We start from the raw sequence: 22,650 nt of genomic DNA on the forward strand, positions 1-22,650 counted from the left end.
TTAATAATATGCATATCAATCTCTCCTGGCTCAAAGTGGAGAAGAGATTGACTTCATCACTACTTGTGTTTATGAGCGGTATTGACATGTTGAATGCACCGAGCTGTCTGTCTTAACTACTGGCGCACAGCTCGGACACCCATGCATACCCCACAAGACATGCCACCAGAGGTCTCTTCACAGTCCCCAAGTCCAGATCAGACTATGGAAGGCGCACAGTACTAAGTAGAGCCATGACTACATGGAACTCTAGTCCACATCAAGTAACTTGTGCAAAATAAGTAAAATTAGATGTATGTATTTTGTGTTGTAGGTATGTGGTAGTAGAGTAGGGGCCTGAGGGCACACACTTAAAATGTTGCGAAATCTGTTGTGAATGTATTGTACTGTTTAAAAAAATGTATAACTTAGTTTTGCTGGACCCCAGGAAGAGTAGCTGCTGCCTTGACGAGAACTAATGGGGATCCATAATAAACCCCAAGAAGAGTAGCTGCTGCCTTGTCAGGAACTAATGGGGATCCATAATAAACCCCAGGAAGAGTAGCTGCTGCCTTGGCAGGAACTAATGGGGATCCATAATAAACCCCAGTAAGAGTAGCTGCTGCCTTGACAGGAACTAATGGGGATCCATAATAAATACATATAAACATCCCTTTTTCAGAACCCTGTCTTTCAAAGAATTTGTAAAAATCCAAAAAACTTCCCAGATCTTCATTGTAAAGGGTTTAAACACTGTTCCCCATGCTTGTTCAATGAACCATAAACAATTAATGAACATGCACCCGTGGAACGGTCGTTAAGACACTAACAGCTTACAGACAGTAGGCAATTAAGGTCACATTTATGAAAACATAGGACACTAAAGAGGCCTTTCTACTGACTCTGAAAAACACCAAAAGAAAGATGCCCAGGGTCCCTGCTCATCTGTGTGAACGTGCCTTAGGCATGTTGCAAGGAGGCATGAGCACTGCAGATGTGGCCAGGGCAATAAATTGCAATGTGCGTACTGTGAGATGCCTAAGACAGCGCTACAGGGAGACAGGACGGTCATCCTGGTCATCCTCACAGTGGCAGACCACGTGTAACAACACCTGCACAGGATCGGTACATCCGAACATCACACCTGCGGGACAGGTACAGGATGGCAACAACTGCCCAAGTTACACCAGGAACGCGCAGTCCCTCCATCAGTGTTCAGACTGTCCGCTATAGGCTGAGAGAGGCTGGACTGAGGGCTTGTAGGCCTGTTGTAAGGCAGATCCTCAATGGACATCACCGGCAACGTCGCCTATTGGCACAAATCCACCGTCGTTGGCCAGACAGGACTGGCAAAAAGTGCTCTTCACTGAGGAGTAGCGGTTTTGTCTGACCAGGGGTAATAGTCGAATTTGCGTTTATCGTCGAAGTAATGAGTGTTACACCGAGGCCTGTACTCTGGAGTAGAGGTCGACCGATTTAATTAGGGCCGATTTCAAGTTTTCATAATAATCGTGACTAACTTCCTCTCTGTTCGTCTCACTTTCTCTCTCTCCTTCTCCATCAGTATCATCATGTCTGGTCTACAGTGCCTTGGTGAAGAGAACATCTGGTTTGAGAAGCCCCGCTACGACGAGGCTGAGAGACGCTTCTACGAGGGAGCCAACGGCCCCTCCACACACTCACACCACCAGGTACTGACGTAACGGCACACTCACACCACCAGGTACTGACGTAACGGCACACACTCACACCACCAGGTACTGACGTAACGGCACACTCACACCACCAGGTACTGACGTAACGGCACACACACACCACCAGGTACTGACGTAACGGCACACACTCACACCACCAGGTACTGACGTAACGCACACACACACACACACTCACACCACCAGGTACTGACGTAACGGCACACACACCACCAGGTACTGACGTAACGGCACACACTCACACCACCAGGTACTGACGTAACGGCACACACACACACACACACACACCACCAGGTACTGACGTAACGACACACACTCACACCACCAGGTACTGACGTAACGGCACACACACACCACCAGGTACTGACGTAACGGCACACACACACACCACCAGGTACTGACGTAACGACACACACACACCACCAGGTACTGACGTAACGGCACACACACACCACCAGGTACTGACGTAACGACACACACACCACCAGGTACTGACGTAACGCACACACTCACACCACCAGGTACGACACACACACACACCACCAGGTACTGACGTACACACACACACACACACCACCAGGTACTGACGTAACGGCACACACACACACTCACACCACCAGGTACTGACGTAACGGCACACACACACCACTCACACCACCAGGTACTGACGTAACGACACACACACACACCACCAGGTACTGACGTAACGCACACACACACACACACACCACCAGGTACTGACGTAACGGCACACACACACACACTCACACCACCAGGTACTGACAGGTACTAACGGCACACACACACACTCACACCACCAGGTACTGACGCACACACTCACACCACCAGGTACACACACACACCACACCAGGTACTGACGTAACGGCACACACTCACACCACCAGGTACTGACGCACACACTCACACCACCAGGACACACACACACCACCAGGTACTGACGTAACGGCACACACTCACACCACCAGGTACTGACGTAACGGCACACACACCACCAGGTACACTCACACCACCAGGTACTGACGTAACGGCACACACACCACCAGGTACACACACACACACTCACACCACCAGGTACTGACGTAACGGCACACACACACACTCACACCACCAGGTACTGACGTAACGGCACACACACACCACCAGGTACTGACGTAACGGCACACACACACCACCAGGTACTGACGTAACGACACACACACACCACCAGGTACTGACGTAACGGCACACACACACACCACCAGGTACTGACGTAACGGCACACACACACACACTCACACCACCAGGTACTGACGTAACGGCACACACACACCACACTCACACCACCAGGTACTGACGTAACGGCACACACACACACACTCACACCACCAGGTACTGACGTAACGGCACACACACACACCACCAGGTACTGACGTAACGGCACACACACACACCACCAGGTACTGACGTAACGGCACACACACACACACTCACACCACCAGGTACTGACGTAACGGCACACACACACACACTCACACCACCAGGTACTGACGTAACGGCACACACACACACACTCACACCACCAGGTACTGACGTAACGGCACACACACACACTCACACCACCAGGTACTGACGTAACGGCACACACACACACCACCAGGTACTGACGTAACGGCACACACACACCACCAGGTACTGACGTAACGGCACACACACACCACCAGGTACTGACGTAACGGCACACACACACACCACCAGGTACTGACGTAACGCACACACACACACACCACACTCACACCACACACACACACTCACACCACCAGGTACTGACGTAACGACACACACACACACACACTCACACCACCAGGTACTGACGTAACGGCACACACACACACTCACACCACCAGGTACTGACGTAACGGCACACACACACCACCAGGTACTGACGTAACGGCACACACACACCACCAGGTACTGACGTAACGACACACACACACCACCAGGTACTGACGTAACGACACACACACACACACTCACACCACCAGGTACTGACGTAACGGCACACACACACACTCACACCACCAGGTACTGACGTAACGACACACACACACACACACTCTCTCCCTCTCCCCAGGTACCTGCTTTACTAAAGAACGTGGTGTGATGAGGTGCCATGAGGTTCTGATAGAGTATCAGTTGAGACGCCACTAAGTTGGGACCCTTTCAGACAGTTCTCTGTGTTCGTGTGTGTTAAGCCACACAAACCTTTTATTAGCTGGGCTGAAAACATATGTCAGTCAGTTCTAGCCTCTGTCCTGTCCTCCATGTTTCAACTGGTGCTCCTGGGAATGTTCAGTTAGGATGAAACTCTTAGTAACTCGCGGCTGGCTGTTGTAACGTTCTGGAACTCTTAGTAACTCGCGGCTGTTGTAACGTTCTGGAACTCTTAGTAACTCGCGGCGGTTCTGGAACTCTTTAACTCGCGGCTGTTGTAACGTTCTGGAACTCTTAGTAACTCGCGGCTGTTGTAACGTTCTGGAACTCTTAGTAACACGCGGCTGTTGTAACGTTCTGGAACTCTTAGTAACTCGCGGCTGTTGTAACGTTCTGGAACTCTTAGTAACTCGCGGCTGTTGTAACGTTCTGGAACTCTTAGTAACTCGCGGCTGTTGTAACGTTCTGGAACTCTTAGTAACTCGCGGCTGTTGTAACGTTCTGGAACTCTTAGTAACTCGCGGCTGTTGTAACGTTCTGGAACTCTTAGTAACTCGCGGCTGTTGTAACGTTCTGGAACTCTTAGTAACTCGCGGCTGTTGTAACGTTCTGGAACTCTTAGTAACTCGCGGCTGTTGTAACGTTCTGGAACTCTTAGTAACTGTTGTAACGTTCTGGAACTCTAGTTGTAACGTTCTGGAACTCTTAGTAACTCGCGGCTGTTGTAACGTTCTGGAACTCTTAGTAACTCGCGGCTGTTGTAACGTTCTGGAACTCTTAGTAACTCGCGGCTGTTGTAACGTTCTGGAACTCTTAGTAACTCGCGGCTGTTGTAACGTTCTGGAACTCTTAGTAACTCGCGGCTGTTGTAACGTTCTGGAACTCTTAGTAACTCGCGGCTGTTGTAACGTTCTGGAACTCTTAGTAACTCGCGGCTGTTGTAACGTTCTGGAACTCTTAGTAACTGTTGTAACGCGGCTGTTGTAACGTTCTGGAACTCTTAGTAACTCGCGGCTGTTGTAACGTTCTGGAACTCTTAGTAACACGCGGCTGTTGTAACGTTCTGGAACTCTTAGTAACTCGCGGCTGTTGTAACGTTCTGGAACTCTTAGTAACTCGCGGCTGTTGTAACGTTCTGGAACTCTTAGTAACACTGGCGGCTGTTGTAACGTTCTGGAACTCTTAGTAACTCGCGGCTGTTGTAACGTTCTGGAACTCTTAGTAACTCGCGGCTGTTGTAACGTTCTGGAACTCTTAGTAACTCGCGGCTGTTGTAACGTTCTGGAACTCTTAGTAACTCGCGGCTGTTGTAACGTTCTGGAACTCTTAGTAACTCGCGGCTGTTGTAACGTTCTGGAACTCTTAGTAACTCGCGGCTGTTGTAACGTTCTGGAACTCTTAGTAACTCGCGGCTGTTGTAACGTTCTGGAACTCTTAGTAACACGCGGCTGTTGTAACGTTCTGGAACTCTTAGTAACGCGGCTGTTGTAACGCGGCTGAACTCTTTAACACGCGGCGGCTGTTGTAACGTTCTGGAACTCTTAGTAACTCGCGGCTGTTGTAACGTTCTGGAACTCTTAGTAACTCGCGGCTGAACTCTTGTAACGTTCTGGAACTCTTAGTAACTCGCGGCTGTTGTAACGTTCTGGAACTCTTAGTAACGGCTGTTGCGGCTGTTGTAACGTTCTGGAACTCTTAGTAACTCGCGGCTGTTGTAACGTTCTGGAACTCTTAGTAACTCGCGGCTGTTGTAACGTTCTGGAACTCTTTAGTGTAACGTTCTGGAACTCGCGGCTGTTGTAACGTTCTGGAACTCTTAGTAACTCGCGGCTGTTGTAACGTTCTGGAACTCTTAGTAACTCGCGGCTGTTGTAACGTTCTGGAACTCTTAGTAACTCGCGGCTGTTGTAACGTTCTGGAACTCTTAGTAACTCGCGGCTGTTGTAACGTTCTGGAACTCTTAGTAACACGCGGCTGTTGTAACGTTCTGGAACTCTTAGTAACTCGCGGCTGTTGTAACGTTCTGGAACTCTTAGTAACACGCGGCTGTTGTAACGTTCTGGAACTCTTAGTAACGCGGCTGTTGTAACGTTCTGGAACTCTTAGTAACACGCGGCTGTTGTAACGTTCTGGAACTCTTAGTAACACGCGGCTGTTGTAACGTTCTGGAACTCTTAGTAACTCGCGGCTGGCTGTTGTAACGTTCTGGAACTCTTAGTAACACGCGGCTGTTGTAACGTTCTGGAACTCTTAGTAACTCGCGGCTGTTGTAACGTTCTGGAACTCTTAGTAACTCGCGGCTGTTGTAACGTTCTGGAACTCTTAGTAACACGCGGCTGTTGTAACGTTCTGGAACTCTTAGTAACACGCGGCTGGCTGTTGTAACGTTCTGGAACTCTTAGTAACTCGCTGTTGGCTGTTGTAACGTTCTGGAACTCTTAGTAACACGCGGCTGTTGTAACGTTCTGGAACTCTTAGTAACTCGCGGCTGTTGTAACGTTCTGGAACTCTTAGTAACACGCGGCTGTTGTAACGTTCTGGAACTCTTAGTAACACGCGGCTGTTGTAACGTTCTGGAACTCTTAGTAACACGGCTGTTGCGTTCTGGGCTGTTGTAACGTTCTGGAACTCTTAGTAACACGCGGCTGTTGTAACGTTCTGGAACTCTTAGTAACTCGCGGCTGTTGTAACGTTCTGGAACTCTTAGTAACACGCGGCTGTTGTAACGTTCTGGAACTCTTAGTAACTCGCGGCTGTTGTAACGTTCTGGAACTCTTAGTAACGTTCTGGAACTCGCGGCTGTTGTAACGTTCTGGAACTCTTAGTAACTCGCGGCTGTTGTAACGTTCTGGAACTCTTAGTAACACGCGGCTGTTGTAACGTTCTGGAACTCTTAGTAACTCGCGGCTGTTGTAACGTTCTGGAACTCTTAGTAACTCGCGGCTGTTGTAACGTTCTGGAACTCTTAGTAACTCGCGGCTGTTGTAACGTTCTGGAACTCTTAGTAACTCGCGGCTGTTGTAACGTTCTGGAACTCTTAGTAACTCGCGGCTGTTGTAACGTTCTGGAACTCTTAGTAACTCGCGGCTGTTGTAACGTTCTGGAACTCTTAGTAACACGCGGCTGTTGTAACGTTCTGGAACTCTTAGTAACACGCGGCTGTTGTAACGTTCTGGAACTCTTAGTAACTCTGTTTAACGTTCTGGAACTCTTAGTAAACGCGGCTGTTGTAACGTTCTGGAACTCTTAGTAACACGCGGCTGTTGTAACGTTCTGGAACTCTTAGTAACGGCTGGAACTCTTAGTGCGCTGGCTGTTGTGTTCTGGCTTAGTAACACGCGGCTGTTGTAACGTTCTGGAACTCTTAGTAACACGCGGCTGTTGTAACGTTCTGGAACTCTTAGTAAGCGGCTGTTGTAACGTTCTGGAACTCTTGTAACAGCGGCTGTAACGTTCTGGAACTCTTAGTAACTCGCTGGCTGTTGTAACGTTCTGGAACTCTTAGTAACTCGCTGGCTGTTGTAACGTTCTGGAACTCTTAGTAACTCGCGGCTGTTGTAACGTTCTGGAACTCTTAGTAACTCGCGGCTGTTGTAACGTTCTGGAACTCTTAGTAACACGCGGCTGTTGTAACGTTCTGGAACTCTTAGTAACATGCGGCTGGCTGTTGCCGCGTTCTGGAACTCTTAGTAACTCGCGGCTGTTGTAACGTTCTGGAACTCTTAGTAACACGCGGCTGTTGTAACGTTCTGGAACTCTTAGTAACGCTGTTGCGGCTAGTTGTAACGTTCTGGAACTCTTAGTAACTCGCGGCTGTTGTAACGTTCTGGAACTCTTAGTAACACGCGGCTGTTGTAACGTTCTGGAACTCTTAGTAACACGCGGCTGTTGTAACGTTCTGGAACTCTTTAGTAACTCGCGGCTGTTGTAACGTTCTGGAACTCTTAGTAACTCGCGGCTGTTGTAACGTTCTGGAACTCTTAGTAACACGCGGCTGTTGTAACGTTCTGGAACTCTTAGTAACTCGCGGCTGTTGTAACGTTCTGGAACTCTTAGGCTGTTGTAACGTTCTGGAACTCTTAGTAAACGGCTGTTGTAACGTTCTGGAACTCTTAGTAACTCTAGCGGCTGTTGTAACGTTCTGGAACTCTTAGTAACTCGCGCGGCTGTTGTAACGTTCTGGAACTCTTAGTAACTGTCGCGGCTGTTGTAACGTTCTGGAACTCTTAGTAACACGGCGGCTGTTGTAACGTTCTGGAACTCTTAGTAACTCGCGGCTGTTGTAACGTTCTGGAACTCTTAGTAACACGCGGCTGTTGTAACGTTCTGGAACTCTTAGTAACTCGCGGCTGTTGTAACGTTCTGGAACTCTTAGTAACTCGCGGCTGTTGTAACGTTCTGGAACTCTTAGTAACTCGCGGCTGTTGTAACGTTCTGGAACTCTTAGTAACACGCGGCTGTTGTAACGTTCTGGAACTCTTAGTAACACGGCGGCTGTTGTAACGTTCTGGAACTCTTAGTAACACGCGGCTGTTGTAACGTTCTGGAACTCTTAGTAACTCGCGGCTGTTGTAACGTTCTGGAACTCTTAGTAAACGCGGCTGTTGTAACGTTCTGGAACTCTTAGTAAACGGCTGTTGTAACGTTCTGGAACTCTTAGTAACTAGCGCTGGCTGTTGTAACGTTCTGGAACTCTGTTTAGTAACTCGCGGCTGTTGTAGCGTTCTGGAACTCTTAGTAACTCGCGGCTGTTGTAACGTTCTGGAACTCTTAGTAACATGCGGCGGCTGTTGTAACGTTCTGGAACTCTTAGTAACTCGCGGCTGTTGTAACGTTCTGGAACTAACACGCGGCTGTTGTAGTTCTGGAACTCTTAGTAACGCGGCTGTTGTAACGTTCTGGAACTCTTAGTAACACGCGGCTGTTGTAACGTTCTGGAACTCTTAGTAACTCGCGGCTGTTGTAACGTTCTGGAACTCTTAGTAACTCGCGGCTGTTGTAACGTTCTGGAACTCTTAGTAACAGCGGCTGTTGTAACGTTCTGGAACTCTTAGTAACACGCGGCTGTTGTAACGTTCTGGAACTCTTAGTAACTCGCGGCTGTTGTAACGTTCTGGAACTCTTAGTAACTCGCGGCTGTTGTAACGTTCTGGAACTCTTAGTAACACGCGGCTGTTGTAACGTTCTGGAACTCTTAGTAACACGCGGCTGTTGTAACGTTCTGGAACTCTTAGTAACGCGGCTGTTGTAACGTTCTGGAACTCTTAGTAACAGCGCGGCTGTTGTTCTGGAACTCTTAGTAACACGCGGCTGTTGTAACGTTCTGGAACTCTTAGTAACACGCGGCTGTTGGCTGTTGTAACGTTCTGGAACTCTTAGTAACTCGCGGCTGTTGTAACGTTCTGGAACTCTTAGTAACTCGCGGCTGTTGTAACGTTCTGGAACTCTTAGTAACTCGCGGCTGTTGTAACGTTCTGGAACTCTTAGTAACTCGGCGGCTGTTGTAACGTTCTGGAACTCTTAGTAACACGCGGCTGTTGTAACGTTCTGGAACTCTTAGTAACTCGGCGGCTGTTGTAACGTTCTGGAACTCTTAGTAACGCGGCTGTTGTAACGTTCTGGAACTCTTAGTAACACGCGGCTGTTGTAACGTTCTGGAACTCTTAGTAACTGGCTGGCTGTTGTAACGTTCTGGAACTCTTAGTAACACGCGGCTGTTGTAACGTTCTTCTTGTAACTCTGTTGTAACGTTCTGGAACTCTTAGTAACGCGGCTGTTGTAACGTTCTGGAACTCTTAGTAAACGTTCTGGAACTCTTAGTAACACGCGGCTGTTGTAACGTTCTGGAACTCTTAGTAACACGCGGCTGTTGTAACGTTCTGGAACTCTTAGTAACTCGCGGCTGTTGTAACGTTCTGGAACTCTTAGTAACACGCGGCTGTTGTAACGTTCTGGAACTCTTAGTAACACGGCGGCTGTTGTAACGTTCTGGAACTCTTAGTAACACGCGGCTGTTGTAACGTTCTGGAACTCTTAGTAACTCGCGGCTGTTGTAACGTTCTGGAACTCTTAGTAACTCGCGGCTGTTGTAACGTTCTGGAACTCTTAGTAACTCGCGGCTGTTGTAACGTTCTGGAACTCTTAGTAACTCGCGGCTGTTGTAACGTTCTGGAACTCTTAGTAACATAACGCTGGCTGTTGTAACGTTCTGGAACTCTTAGTAACACGCGGCTGTTGTAACGTTCTGGAACTCTTAGTAACACGCGGCTGTTGTAACGTTCTGGAACTCTTAGTAACTCGCGGCTGTTGTAACGTTCTGGAACTCTTAGTAACTCGCGGCTGTTGTAACGTTCTGGAACTCTTAGTAACACGCGGCTTAACGTTCTGGAACTCTTAGTAAACGCGGCTGTTGTAACGTTCTGGAACTCTTAGTAACGCGGCTGTTGTAACGTTCTGGAACTCTTAGTAACGGCTGTTGTAACGTTCTGGAACTCTTAGTAACACGCGGCTGTTGTAACGTTCTGGAACTCTTAGTAACACGCGGCTGTTGTAACGTTCTGGAACTCTTAGTAACACGCGGCTGTTGTAACGTTCTGGAACTCTTAGTAACACGCGGCTGTTGTAACGTTCTGGAACTCTTAGTAACTCGCGGCTGTTGTAACGTTCTGGAACTCTTAGTAACTCGCGGCTGTTGTAACGTTCTGGAACTCTTAGTAACACGCGGCTGTTGTAACGTTCTGGAACTCTTAGTAACTGCGGCTGTTGTAACGTTCTGGAACTCTTAGTAACACGCGGCTGTTGTAACGTTCTGGAACTCTTAGTAACTCGCGGCTGTTGTAACGTTCTGGAACTCTTAGTAACACGCGGCTGTTGTAACGTTCTGGAACTCTTAGTAACACGCGGCTGTTGTAACGTTCTGGAACTCTTAGTAACACGCGGCTGGCTGTTGTAACGTTCTGGAACTCTTAGTAACGCGGCTGTTGTAACGTTCTGGAACTCTTTAACACGCGGCTGTTGTAACGTTCTGGAACGCGGCTGTTGTAACGTTCTGGAACTCTTAGTAACTCGCGGCTGTTGTAACGTTCTGGAACTCTTAGTAACTCGCGGCTGTTGTAACGTTCTGGAACTCTTAGTAACTCGCGGCTGTTGTAACGTTCTGGAACTCTTAGTAACACGCGGCTGTTGTAACGTTCTGGAACTCTTAGTAACTCGCGGCTGTTGTAACGTTCTGGAACTCTTAGTAACACGCGGCTGTTGTAACGTTCTGGAACTCTTAGTAACACGCGGCTGTTGTAACGTTCTGGAACTCTTAGTAAACGCTGGCTAACGGCTGGCTGTTGTAACGTTCTGGAACTCTTAGTAACACGCGGCTGTTGTAACGTTCTGGAACTCTTAGTAACTCGCGGCTGTTGTAACGTTCTGGAACTCTTAGTAACACGCGGCTGTTGTAACGTTCTGGAACTCTTAGTAACACGCGGCTGTTGTAACGTTCTGGAACTCTCTGTTTAACGTTCTGGAACTCTTAGTAACGCGGCTGTTGTAACGTTCTGGAACTCTTAGTAACTGCGGCTGGCTGTTGTAACGTTCTGGAACTCTTAGTAACACGCGGCTGTTGTAACGTTCTGGAACTCTTAGTAACATGCGGCGGCTGTTGTAACGTTCTGGAACTCTTAGTAACTCGCGGCTGTTGTAACGTTCTGGAACTCTTAGTAACACGCGGCTGTTGTAACGTTCTGGAACTCTTAGTAACTCGCGGCTGTTGTAACGTTCTGGAACTCTTAGTAACTCGCGGCTGTTGTAACGTTCTGGAACTCTTAGTAACACGCGGCTGTTGTAACGTTCTGGAACTCTTAGTAACATGCGGCTGGCTGTTGTAACGTTCTGGAACTCTTAGTAACACGCGGCTGTTGTAACGTTCTGGAACTCTTAGTAACTCGCGGCTGTTGTAGCGTTCTGGAACTCTTAGTAACAGCGGCTGTTGTAACGTTCTGGAACTCTTAGTAACACGCGGCTGGCTGTTGTAACGTTCTGGAACTCTTAGTAACAGCGGCTGCTGTTGCGTTCTGGAACTCTTAGTAACGTTCTGGAACTCTTAGTAACACGCGGCTGTTGTAACGTTCTGGAACTCTTAGTAACACGCGGCTGTTGTAACGTTCTGGAACTCTTAGTAACTCGGCTGGCTGTTGTAACGTTCTGGAACTCTTAGTAACACGCGGCTGTTGTAACGTTCTGGAACTCTTAGTAACTGCGGCTGGCTGTTGTAACGTTCTGGAACTCTTAGTAACTCGCGGCTGTTGTAACGTTCTGGAACTCTTAGTAACTAACGTTCGCGGCTGTTGTAACGTTCTGGAACTCTTAGTAACACGCGCTGGCTGTTGTAACGTTCTGGAACTCTTAGTAACACGCGGCTGTTGTAACGTTCTGGAACTCTTAGTAACACGCGGCTGTTGTAACGTTCTGGAACTCTTAGTAACTCGCGGCTGTTGTAACGTTCTGGAACTCTTAGTAACTTTCAGCGGCTGTTGTAGCGTTCTGGAACTCTAGTAACACGCGCTGTTGTAACGTAACTCTTAGTAACTCGCGGCTGTTGTAACGCGTTCTGGAACTCTTAGTAAACGGCGGCTGTTGTAACGTTCTGGAACTCTTAGTAACACGCGGCTGTTGTAACGTTCTGGAACTCTTAGTAACAGCGGCTGTTGTAACGTTCTGGAACTCTTAGTAACACGGCGGCTGTTGTAAGCGTTCTGGAACTCTTAGTAACTCGCGGCTGTTGTAACGTTCTGGAACTCTTAGTAACTCGCGGCTGTTGTAACGTTCTGGAACTCTTAGTAACAGCGGCTGTTGTAGCGTTCTGGAACTCTTAGTAACACGCGGCTCGCGTTCTGGAACTCTTGTTGTAACGTTCTGGAACTCTTAGTAACACGCGGCTGTTGTAACGTTCTGGAACTCTTAGTAACACGCGGCTGTTGTAGCGTTCTGGAACTCTTAGTAACTCGCGGCGTTTCGTTCTGGAACTCTTAGTAACTCGCGGCTGTTGTAGCGTTCTGGAACTCTTAGTAAAGCGGCTGTTGTAGCGTTCTGGAACTCTTAGTAACGCGGCTGTTGTAGCGTTCTGGAACTCTTGTAACGTTCTGGAACTCTTAGTAACTGCGGCTGTTGTAACGTTCTGGAACTCTTAGTAACACGGCGGCTGTTGTAACGTTCTGGAACTCTTAGTAACTCGCGGCTGTTGTAACGTTCTGGAACTCTTAGTAACTCGCGGCTGTTGTAACGTTCTGGAACTCTTAGTAACACGCGGCTGTTGTAGCGTTCTGGAACTCTTAGTAACTTCAAGCGTGGCTGTTGTAACGTTCTGGAACTCTTAGTAACAGCGGCGGCTGTTGTAACGTTCTGGAACTCTTAGTAACACGCGGCTGTTGTAACGTTCTGGAACTCTTAGTAACTGTTGTAACGTTCTGGAACTCTTAGGCTGTTGTAGCGTTCTGGAACTCTTAGTAACTCGCGGCTGTTGTAACGTTCTGGAACTCTTAGTAACTCGCGGCTGTTGTAACGTTCTGGAACTCTTAGTAAACGTTCTGGAACTGTTGTAACGCGGCTGTTGTAACGTTCTGGAACTCTTAGTAACACGCGGCTGTTGTAACGTTCTGGAACTCTTAGTAACTCGGCGGCTGTTGTAACGTTCTGGAACTCTTAGTAACTCGCGGCTGTTGTAACGTTCTGGAACTCTTAGTAACTGCGGCTGTTGTAGCGTTCTGGAACTCTTAGTAACGCGGCTGTTGTAACGTTCTGGAACTCTTAGTAACACGCGGCTGTTGTAACGTTCTGGAACTCTTAGTAACTCGCGGCTGTTGTAACTCTTAGCGCGGCTGTTGTAACGTTCTGGAACTCTTAGTAACTCGGCGGCTGTTGTAACGTTCTGGAACTCTTAGTAACTCGCGGCTGTTGTAACGTTCTGGAACTCTTAGTAACTGGAACTCGCGGCTGTTGTAGCGTTCTGGAACTCTTAGTAACACGCGGCTGTTGTAACGTTCTGGAACTCTTAGTAACTTCGCGGCTGTTGTAACGTTCTGGAACTCTTAGTAACACGCGGCTGTTGTAACGTTCTGGAACTCTTAGTAACTCAGCGGCTGTTGTAACGTTCTGGCTGTTGTAACGTTCTGGAACTCTTAGTAACACGCGGCTGGCTGTTGTAACGTTCTGGAACTCTTAGTAACTCGCGGCTGTTGTAACGTTCTGGAACTCTTAGTAACTCGCGGCTGTTGTAACGTTCTGGAACTCTTAGTAACTCGCGGCTGTTGTAACGTTCTGGAACTCTTAGTAACTCGCGGCTGTTGTAACGTTCTGGAACTCTTAGTAACTCGCGGCTGTTGTAACGTTCTGGAACTCTTAGTAACTCGCGGCTGTTGTAACGTTCTGGAACTCTTAGTAACTCGCGGCTGTTGTAACGTTCTGGAACTCTTAGTAACACGCGGCTGTTGGCTGTTGTAACGTTCTGTTCTGGAACTCTTAGTAACTTCGCGGCTGTTGTAACGTTCTGGAACTCTTAGTAACTCGCGGCTGTTGTAGCGTTCTGGAACTCTTAGTAACTCGCGGCTGTTGTAACGTTCTGGAACTCTTAGTAACACGCGGCTGCGTTCTGGAACTCTTAGTAACAAGCGGCTGGCTGTTGTTCTGGAACTCTTAGTAACTCGCGGCTGTTGTAACGTTCTGGAACTCTTAACGGCTGTTGTAACGTTCTGGAACTCTTAGTAACTCGCGGCTGTTGTAACGTTCTGGAACTCTTAGTAACTCGCGGCTGTTGTAACGTTCTGGAACTCTTAGTAACACGCGGCTGTTGTAACGTTCTGGAACTCTTAGTAACACGCGGCTGTTGTAACGTTCTGGAACTCTTAGTAACTCGCGGCTGTTGTAACGTTCTGGAACTCTTAGTAACAGCGGCTGTTGTAACGTTCTGGAACTCTTAGTAACTGTTTATCGCTGGCTGTTGTAACGTTCTGGAACTCTTAGTAACACGCGGCTGTTGTAACGTTCTGGAACTCTTAGTAACTCGCGGCTGTTGTAACGTTCTGGAACTCTTAGTAACACGAACTCGGCTGTTGTAACGTTCTGGAACTCTTAGTAACTCGCGGCTGTTGTAACGTTCTGGAACTCTTAGTAACACGCGGCTGTTGTAACGTTCTGGAACTCTTAGTAACATGCGGCGGCTGTTGTAACGTTCTGGAACTCTTAGTAACTCGCGGCTGTTGTAACGTTCTGGAACTCTTAGTAACACGCGGCTGTTGTTAACGTTCTGGAACTCTTAGTAACTCGCGGCTGTTGTAACGTTCTGGAACTCTTAGTAACGCGGCTGTTGTAACGTTCTGGAACTCTTAGTAAACTACGTTCTGGAACTCTTAGCTGCTGTTGTTCTGGAACTCTTAGTAACAACGCGGCTGTTGTTCTGGAACTCTTAGTAACATCCGCGGCTGTTGTAACGTTCTGGAACTCTTAGTAACACGCGGCTGTTGTAACGTTCTGGAACTCTTAGTAACACGCGGCTGTTGTAACGTTCTGGAACTCTTAGTAACTCGCGGCTGTTGTAGCGTTCTGGAACTCTTAGTAACACGCGGCTGTTGTAACGTTCTGGAACTCTTAGTAACACGCGGCTGTTGTAACGTTCTGGAACTCTTAGTACGCGGCTGTTGTAACGTTCTGGAACTCTTAGTAACGTTCTGGAACTCTTAGTAACTCGCGGCTGTTGTAACGTTCTGGAACTCTTAGTAACTCGCGGCTGTTGTAACGTTCTGGAACTCTTAGTAACACGCGGCTGTTGTAACGTTCTGGAACTCTTAGTAACTCGCGGCTGTTGTAACGTTCTGGAACTCTTAGTAACACGCGGCTGTTGTAACGTTCTGGAACTCTTAGTAACTGCAGCGGCTGTTGTAACGTTCTGGAACTCTTAGTAACTCGCGGCTGGCTGTTGTAACGTTCTGGAACTCTTAGTAACACGCGGCTGTTGTGGAACGTTCTGGAACTCTTAGTAACTCAGCGGCTGTTGTAACGTTCTGGAACTCTTAGTAACACGCGGCTGTTGTAACGTTCTGGAACTCTTAGTAACACTGGCTGTTGTAACGTTCTGGAACTCTTGTAACGTTCTGGAACTCTTAGTAACTCGCGGCTGTTGTAACGTTCTGGAACTCTTAGTAACTCGCGGCTGTTGTAACGTTCTGGAACTCTTAGTAACTCGCGGCTGTTGTAACGTTCTGGAACTCTTAGTAACATGCGCGGCTGTTGTAACGTTCTGGAACTCTTAGTAACTCGCGGCTGTTGTAACGTTCTGGAACTCTTAGTAACACGCGGCTGTTGTAACGTTCTGGAACTCTTAGTAACACGCGGCTGTTGTAACGTTCTGGAACTCTTAGTAACACGCGGCTGTTGTAACGTTCTGGAACTCGGCTGTTGTAACGTTCTGGAACTCTTAGTAACACGCGGCTGTTGTAACGTTCTGGAACTCTTAGTAACGCGGCTGTTGTAACGTTCTGGAACTCTTAGTAACACGCGGCTGTTGTAACGTTCTGGAACTCTTAGTAACACTAACGCGGCTGTTGTAACGTTCTGGAACTCTTAGTAACTGTTCGCGGCTGTTGTAACGCGTTCTGGAACTCTTAGTAACTTAGCGGCTGTTGTAACGTTCTGGAACTCTTAGTAACACGCGGCTGTTGTAACGTTCTGGAACTCTTAGTAACACGCGGCTGTTGTAACGTTCTGGAACTCTCGCGGCTGTTGTAACGTTCTGGAACTCTTAGTAACTCGCGGCTGGCTGTTGTAACGTTCTGGAACTCTTAGTAACACGCGGCTGTTGTAACGTTCTGGAACTCTTAGTAACACGCGGCTGTTGTAACGTTCTGGAACTCTTAGTAACTCGCGGCTGTTGTAACGTTCTGGAACTCTTAGTAACTCGCGGCTGTTGTAACGTTCTGGAACTCTTAGTAACCGCGGCTGTTGTAACGTTCTGGAACTCTTAGTAACTTCATCGCGGCTGTTGTAACGTTCTGGAACTCTTAGTAACTCGTTCTGGAACTCTAACTCGCGGCTGTTTAACGTTCTGGAACTCTTAGTAACACGCGGCTGTTGTAACGTTCTGGAACTCTTAGTAACATGCGGCTGGCTGTTGTAACGTTCTGGAACTCTTAGTAACTCGCGGCTGTTGTAACGTTCTGGAACTCTTAGTAACACGCGGCTGTTGTAACGTTCTGGAACTCTTAGTAACACGCGGCTGTTGTAACGTCCTGGAACTCTTAGTAACTCGCGGCTGGCTGTTGTAACGTTCTGGAACTCTTAGTAACACGCGGCTGTTGTAACGTTCTGGAACTCTTAGTAACTCGCGGCTGGCTGTTGTAACGTTCTGGAACTCTTAGTAACACGCGGCTGTTGTAACGTTCTGGAACTCTTAGTAACTCGCGGCTGTTGTAACGTCCTGGAACTCTTAGTAACTCGCGGCTGGCTGTTGTAACGTTCTGGAACTCTTAGTAACACGCGGCTGTTGTAACGTTCTGGAACTCTTAGTAACACGCGGCTGGCTGTTGTAACGTTCTGGAACTCTTAGTAACACGCGGCTGTTGTAACGTTCTGGAACTCTTAGTAACTCGCGGCTGTTGTAACGTTCTGGAACTCTTAGTAACTCGCGGCTGTTGTAACGTTCTGGAACTCTTAGTAACTCGCGGCTGTTGTAACGTTCTGGAACTCTTAGTAACTCGCGGCTGTTGTAACGTTCTGGAACTCTTAGTAACACGCGGCTGTTGTAACGTTCTGGAACTCTTAGTAACATGCGGCTGGCTGTTGTAACGTTCTGGAACTCTTAGTAACTCGGGGCTGTTGTAACGTTCTGGAACTCTTAGTAACACGCGGCTGTTGTAACGTTCTGGAACTCTTAGTAACTCGCGGCTGTTGTAACGTTCTGGAACTCTTAGTAACTCGCGGCTGTTGTAACGTCCTGGAACTCTTAGTAACTCGCGGCTGTTGTAACGTTCTGGAACTCTTAGTAACTCGCGGCTGTTGTAACGTTCTGGAACTCTTAGTAACACGCGGCTGTTGTAACGTTCTGGAACTCTTAGTAACTCGCGGCTGTTGTAACGTTCTGGAACTCTTAGTAACTCGCGGCTGTTATAACGTTCTGGAACTCTTAGTAACTCGCGGCTGTTGTAACGTTCTGGAACTCTTAGTAACTCGCGGCTGTTGTAACATTCTCAGAGACAGTGGAGTTGAAATAATGTGGCTCTGGTTAACTATCTATTATTTACATCTTTCACTGTTTTCAGTGTCCCTTATTTCCCGTACTATTCCTGGCATCTGTTCCCGTAGTATTCCTGGCGTCTGTTCCCGTAGTATTCCTGGCGTCTGTTCCCGTAGTATTCCTGGCGTCTGTTCCCGTAGTATTCCTGGCATCTGTTCCCGTAGTATTCCTGGCGTCTGTTCCCGTAGTATTCCTGGCGTCTGTTCCGTAGTATTCCTGGCGTCTGTTCCCGTAGTATTCCTGGCGTCTGTTCCCGTAGTATTCCTGGCGTCTGTTCCCGTAGTATTCCTGGCGTCTGTTCCCGTAGTATTCTGGCGTCTGTTCCCGTAGTATTCCTGGCGTCTGTTCCCGTAGTATTCCTGGCGTCTGTTCCCGTAGTTTTCCTGGCGTCTGTTCCTGACGTCTATCTTGGTGGACCTGCAATCTTTCTCCTCTTTCTCCTCTTTGTCCTCCTCTCCTTCATGGCTGTTTCACTGTCCTCTCCTCCCTGTCTGTGTCCTGTCCTCTCCTCACTGTCTGTGTCCTGTCCTCTCCTCCCTGTCTGTGTCCTGTCCTCTCCTCCCTGTCTGTGTCCTGTCCTCTCCTCCCTGTCTGTGTCCTGTCCTCTCCTCCCTGTCTGTGTCCTGTCCTCTCCTCCCTGTCTGTGTCCTGTCCTCTCCTCCATGTCTGTGTCCTGTCCTCTCCTCCCTGTCTGTGTCCTGTCCTCTCCTCCCTGTCTGTGTCCTGTCCTCTCCTCCCTGTCTGTGTCCTGTCCTCTCCTCCCTGTCTGTGTCCTGTCCTCTCCTCCCTGTCTGTGTCCTGTCCTCTCCTCCCTGTCTGTGTCCTGTCCTCTCCTCCATGTCTGTGTCCTGTCCTCTCCTCCCTGTCTGTGTCCTGTCCTCTCCTCCCTGTCTGTGTCCTGTCCTCTCCTCCCTGTCTGTGTCCTGTCCTCTCCTCCCTGTCTGTGTCCTGTCCTCTCCTCCCTGTCTGTGTCCTGTCCTCTCCTCCCTGTCTGTGTCCTGTCCTCTCCTCCCTGTCTGTGTCCTGTCCTCTCCTCCCTGTCTGTGTCCTGTCCTCTCCTCCCTGTCTGTGTCCTGTCCTCTCCTCCCTGTCTGTGTCCTGTCCTCTCCTCCCTGTCTGTGTCCTGTCCTCCTTCCCCCCCTCCATGTTAACCAGGTAAAGTCAGCGCTCCAAGGTAGAGGACGATCTCGTCCCCAGAAGCGCCAGCACAGGAATGTAAGTCCCCGTCATAAGGGCCTTGTTCAGGGCTGAGAGGTGCATGGTTTGGACTGGCGTGTACGACACACACAGATTGCCCAACCCCCACCCCCACTCTCTAATTCTGTCCTCTCTACCCCAACCCCCACCCCCACTCTCTAATTCTGTCCTCTCTACCCCAACCCCCACCCCCCACTCTCTAATTCTGTCCTCTCTACCCCAACCCCCCACCCCCACTCTCTAATTCTGTCCTCTCTACCCCAACCCCCACCCCCACTCTCTAATTCTGTCCTCTCTACCCCAACCCCCACCCCCCACTCTCTAATTCTGTCCTCTCTACCCCAACCCCCACCCCCACTCTCTAATTCTGTCCTCTCTACCCCAACCCCACCCCCCACTCTCTAGTTCTGTCCTCTCTACCCTCTACCCTCTACCCTCTACCCTCTACCCTCTACCCTCTACCCTCTACCCTCTACCCTCTACCCTCTACCCTCTACCCTCTACCCTCTACCCTCTACCCTCTACCCTCTACCCTCTACTCTCTACCCTCTACCCTCTACCCTCTACCCTCTACCCTCTACCTCTACCCTCTACCCTCTACCCTCTACCCTCTACCCTCTACCCTCTACCCTCTACCCTCTACCCTCTACCCTCTACCCTCTACCCTCTACCCTCTACCCTCTACCCTCTACCCTCTACCCTCTACCCTCTACCCTCTACCCCAGGATTCATCCACTAGATTAAGCCGCAGAACAATTTCTTTCTTGACCGGATGATTGGGGGCCAGAACATAATTACAAATAATTTATAGACTCCAATTTTATCGCAGGAGTCCCGAACAGATATAATGTTTGACTAAAACAGAATCATTTCAAACCGTTCTTCCATTTGTATATGATTACATGTATCTCTATTATGCGTGGAAATACTTAGGAACAGATTTCTTAAATTAACATTAACAACTTGGAGCTGAACCCTGCTCCTGACAGTTAAATATCTGCTCTGTCAGAGAGCTGACCTGTTGACAGTTAAATATCTGCTCTGTCAGAGAGCTGACGGGTTGACAGTTAAATATCTGACCTGTTGACAGTTAAATATCTGCTCTGTCAGAGAGCTGGCCTGTTGACAGTTAAATATCTGCTCTGTCAGAGAGCTGACCTGTTGACAGTTAAATATCTGCTCTGTCAGAGAGCTGACCTGTTGACAGTTAAATATCTGCTCTGTCAGAGAGCTGGCCTGTTGACAGTTAAATATCTGCTCTGTCAGAGAGCTGGCCTGTTGACAGTTAAATATCTGCTCTGTCAGAGAGCTGGCCTGTTGACAGTTAAATATCTGCTCTGTCAGAGAGCTGACCTGTTGACAGTTAAATATCTGCTCTGTCAGAGAGCTGGCCTGTTGACAGTTAAATATCTGCTCTGTCAGAGAGCTGGCCTGTTGACAGTTAAATATCTGCTCTGTCAGAGAGCTGACCTGTTGACAGTTAAATATCTGCTCTGTCAGAGAGCTGACGGGTTGTAATTGTGTTTTCAGCTGATGAGTGTATAGAGGTGAAGCGTAGTATAACAATGCTATTACAGCCCTGCATGTGGCTGTATTGAAGTGAACTTCCTCTGACCGCCGGGTCGGTGTGTGTGTAGTCTTCCTCTGACCACTGTGTGTGTGTAGTCTTCCTCTGACCACTGTGTGTGTAGTCTTCCTCAGCCAGTGGGGACCAGGAGTTGGTGTCTCGTATGAAGAGTCTGGAGCTGGAGAACCAGGGACTGCACAAAGGCACGTCTTTAATTTAATGATCATATTCTGATCTATATTGACGTGGAATATATCTTTAATGATCCAGTTCACAGACCACAGAAACAGTGATGATTGACGATAATGTTGTGTTTGTGTGTAGTGGTGGAGGATCTGAGAGCAGCCTTGTTCAAGCTGGAGAACAGAGTCCGGGTTCTGGAGAGGAGCCCAGCTGTTCCCTGTGCCAAGGTGGGTTTAGAGAAGTCTAGTTTACACCGTCCGCTTGGTCCGATCAAGCGAAATGCTTAAATTTCGAACGTCCAACCCCGTCCGCATCTGCATTGGCTGTTGTGTACGCGGAACTCTGTGCGGACTAGAGCGGACAGTCGGTTGAAGATTGAAGGTGTACATTTGGATTTTTCTGTACCAAGAATGGTGTGATCTATGAACGATATTTAGGCTTTATAACTACACTGAACAAACATACGTGTTGGTCTCATGTTTCATGAGCTGAAATAAAAGATCCCAGAACTGTTGCAAACACACAAAAATATTATTTCTCTCAAATTTGTTTACATCCCTGTTAGTGAGCATTTCTCCTTCACCAAGATAATCCATCCACCTGACAGGGCTGGCAAATCAAGAATCTGATTAAACAGCATGATCAAGTACACCTTGTGCTGGGGACAATAAAAGGCCACTAAATGTTACAGTTTTGTCACGCAACACAATGCCAGATCTCTCAAGTTTTGAGGAAGCGAGCAATTGGCATGCTGACTGCAGGAATGTCCACCAGAGCTGTTGCCAGAGAATTGAATGTTAATTTCTCTACCATATGCAGCAACATCGTTTCAGAGAATTTGTCAGAACGTCCAACCAGCCTCACAACCACAGACCACATGTAACCACAGACCACATGTAACCACAGACCACGTGTAACCACAGACCACGTGTAACCACAGACCACATGTAACCACAGACCACATGTAACCACAGACCACATGTAACCACAGACCACGTGTAACCACAGACCACGTGTAACCACAGACCACATGTAACCACAGACCACATGTAACCACAGACCACATGTAACCACAGACCACATGTAGCCACAGACCACATGTAGCCACAGACCACATGTAGCCACAGACCACATGTAACCACAGACCACATGTAACCACAGACCACATGTAACCACATGTAACCACAGACCACATGTAACCACAGACCACGTGTAACCACAGACCACATGTAACCACAGACCACGTGTAACCACAGACCACGTGTAACCACAGACCACATGTAACCACAGACCACATGTAACCACAGACCACGTGTAACCACAGACCACATGTAACCACAGACCACATGTAACCACAGACCACATGTAACCACAGACCACATGTAACCACAGACCACGTGTAACCACAGACCACATGTAACCACAGACCACATGTAACCACAGACCACATGTAACCACAGACCACGTGTGACCACAGACCACGTGTGACCACAGACCACATGTAACCACAGACCACATGTAACCACAGA

General features: G+C 48.4%; 1 pseudogene; it reads left to right on the top strand.

Annotated features, from left to right (window-relative positions):
* Positions 1-22,650, top strand: part of LOC135508509 (elongation factor 1-delta-like) — a 43,969-nt pseudogene that overhangs the window by 10,321 nt on the left and 10,998 nt on the right.

This window comes from Oncorhynchus masou, chromosome 3 (assembly GCF_036934945.1).
Source record: "Oncorhynchus masou masou isolate Uvic2021 chromosome 3, UVic_Omas_1.1, whole genome shotgun sequence".
Lineage (NCBI taxonomy): Eukaryota > Metazoa > Chordata > Actinopteri > Salmoniformes > Salmonidae > Oncorhynchus > Oncorhynchus masou.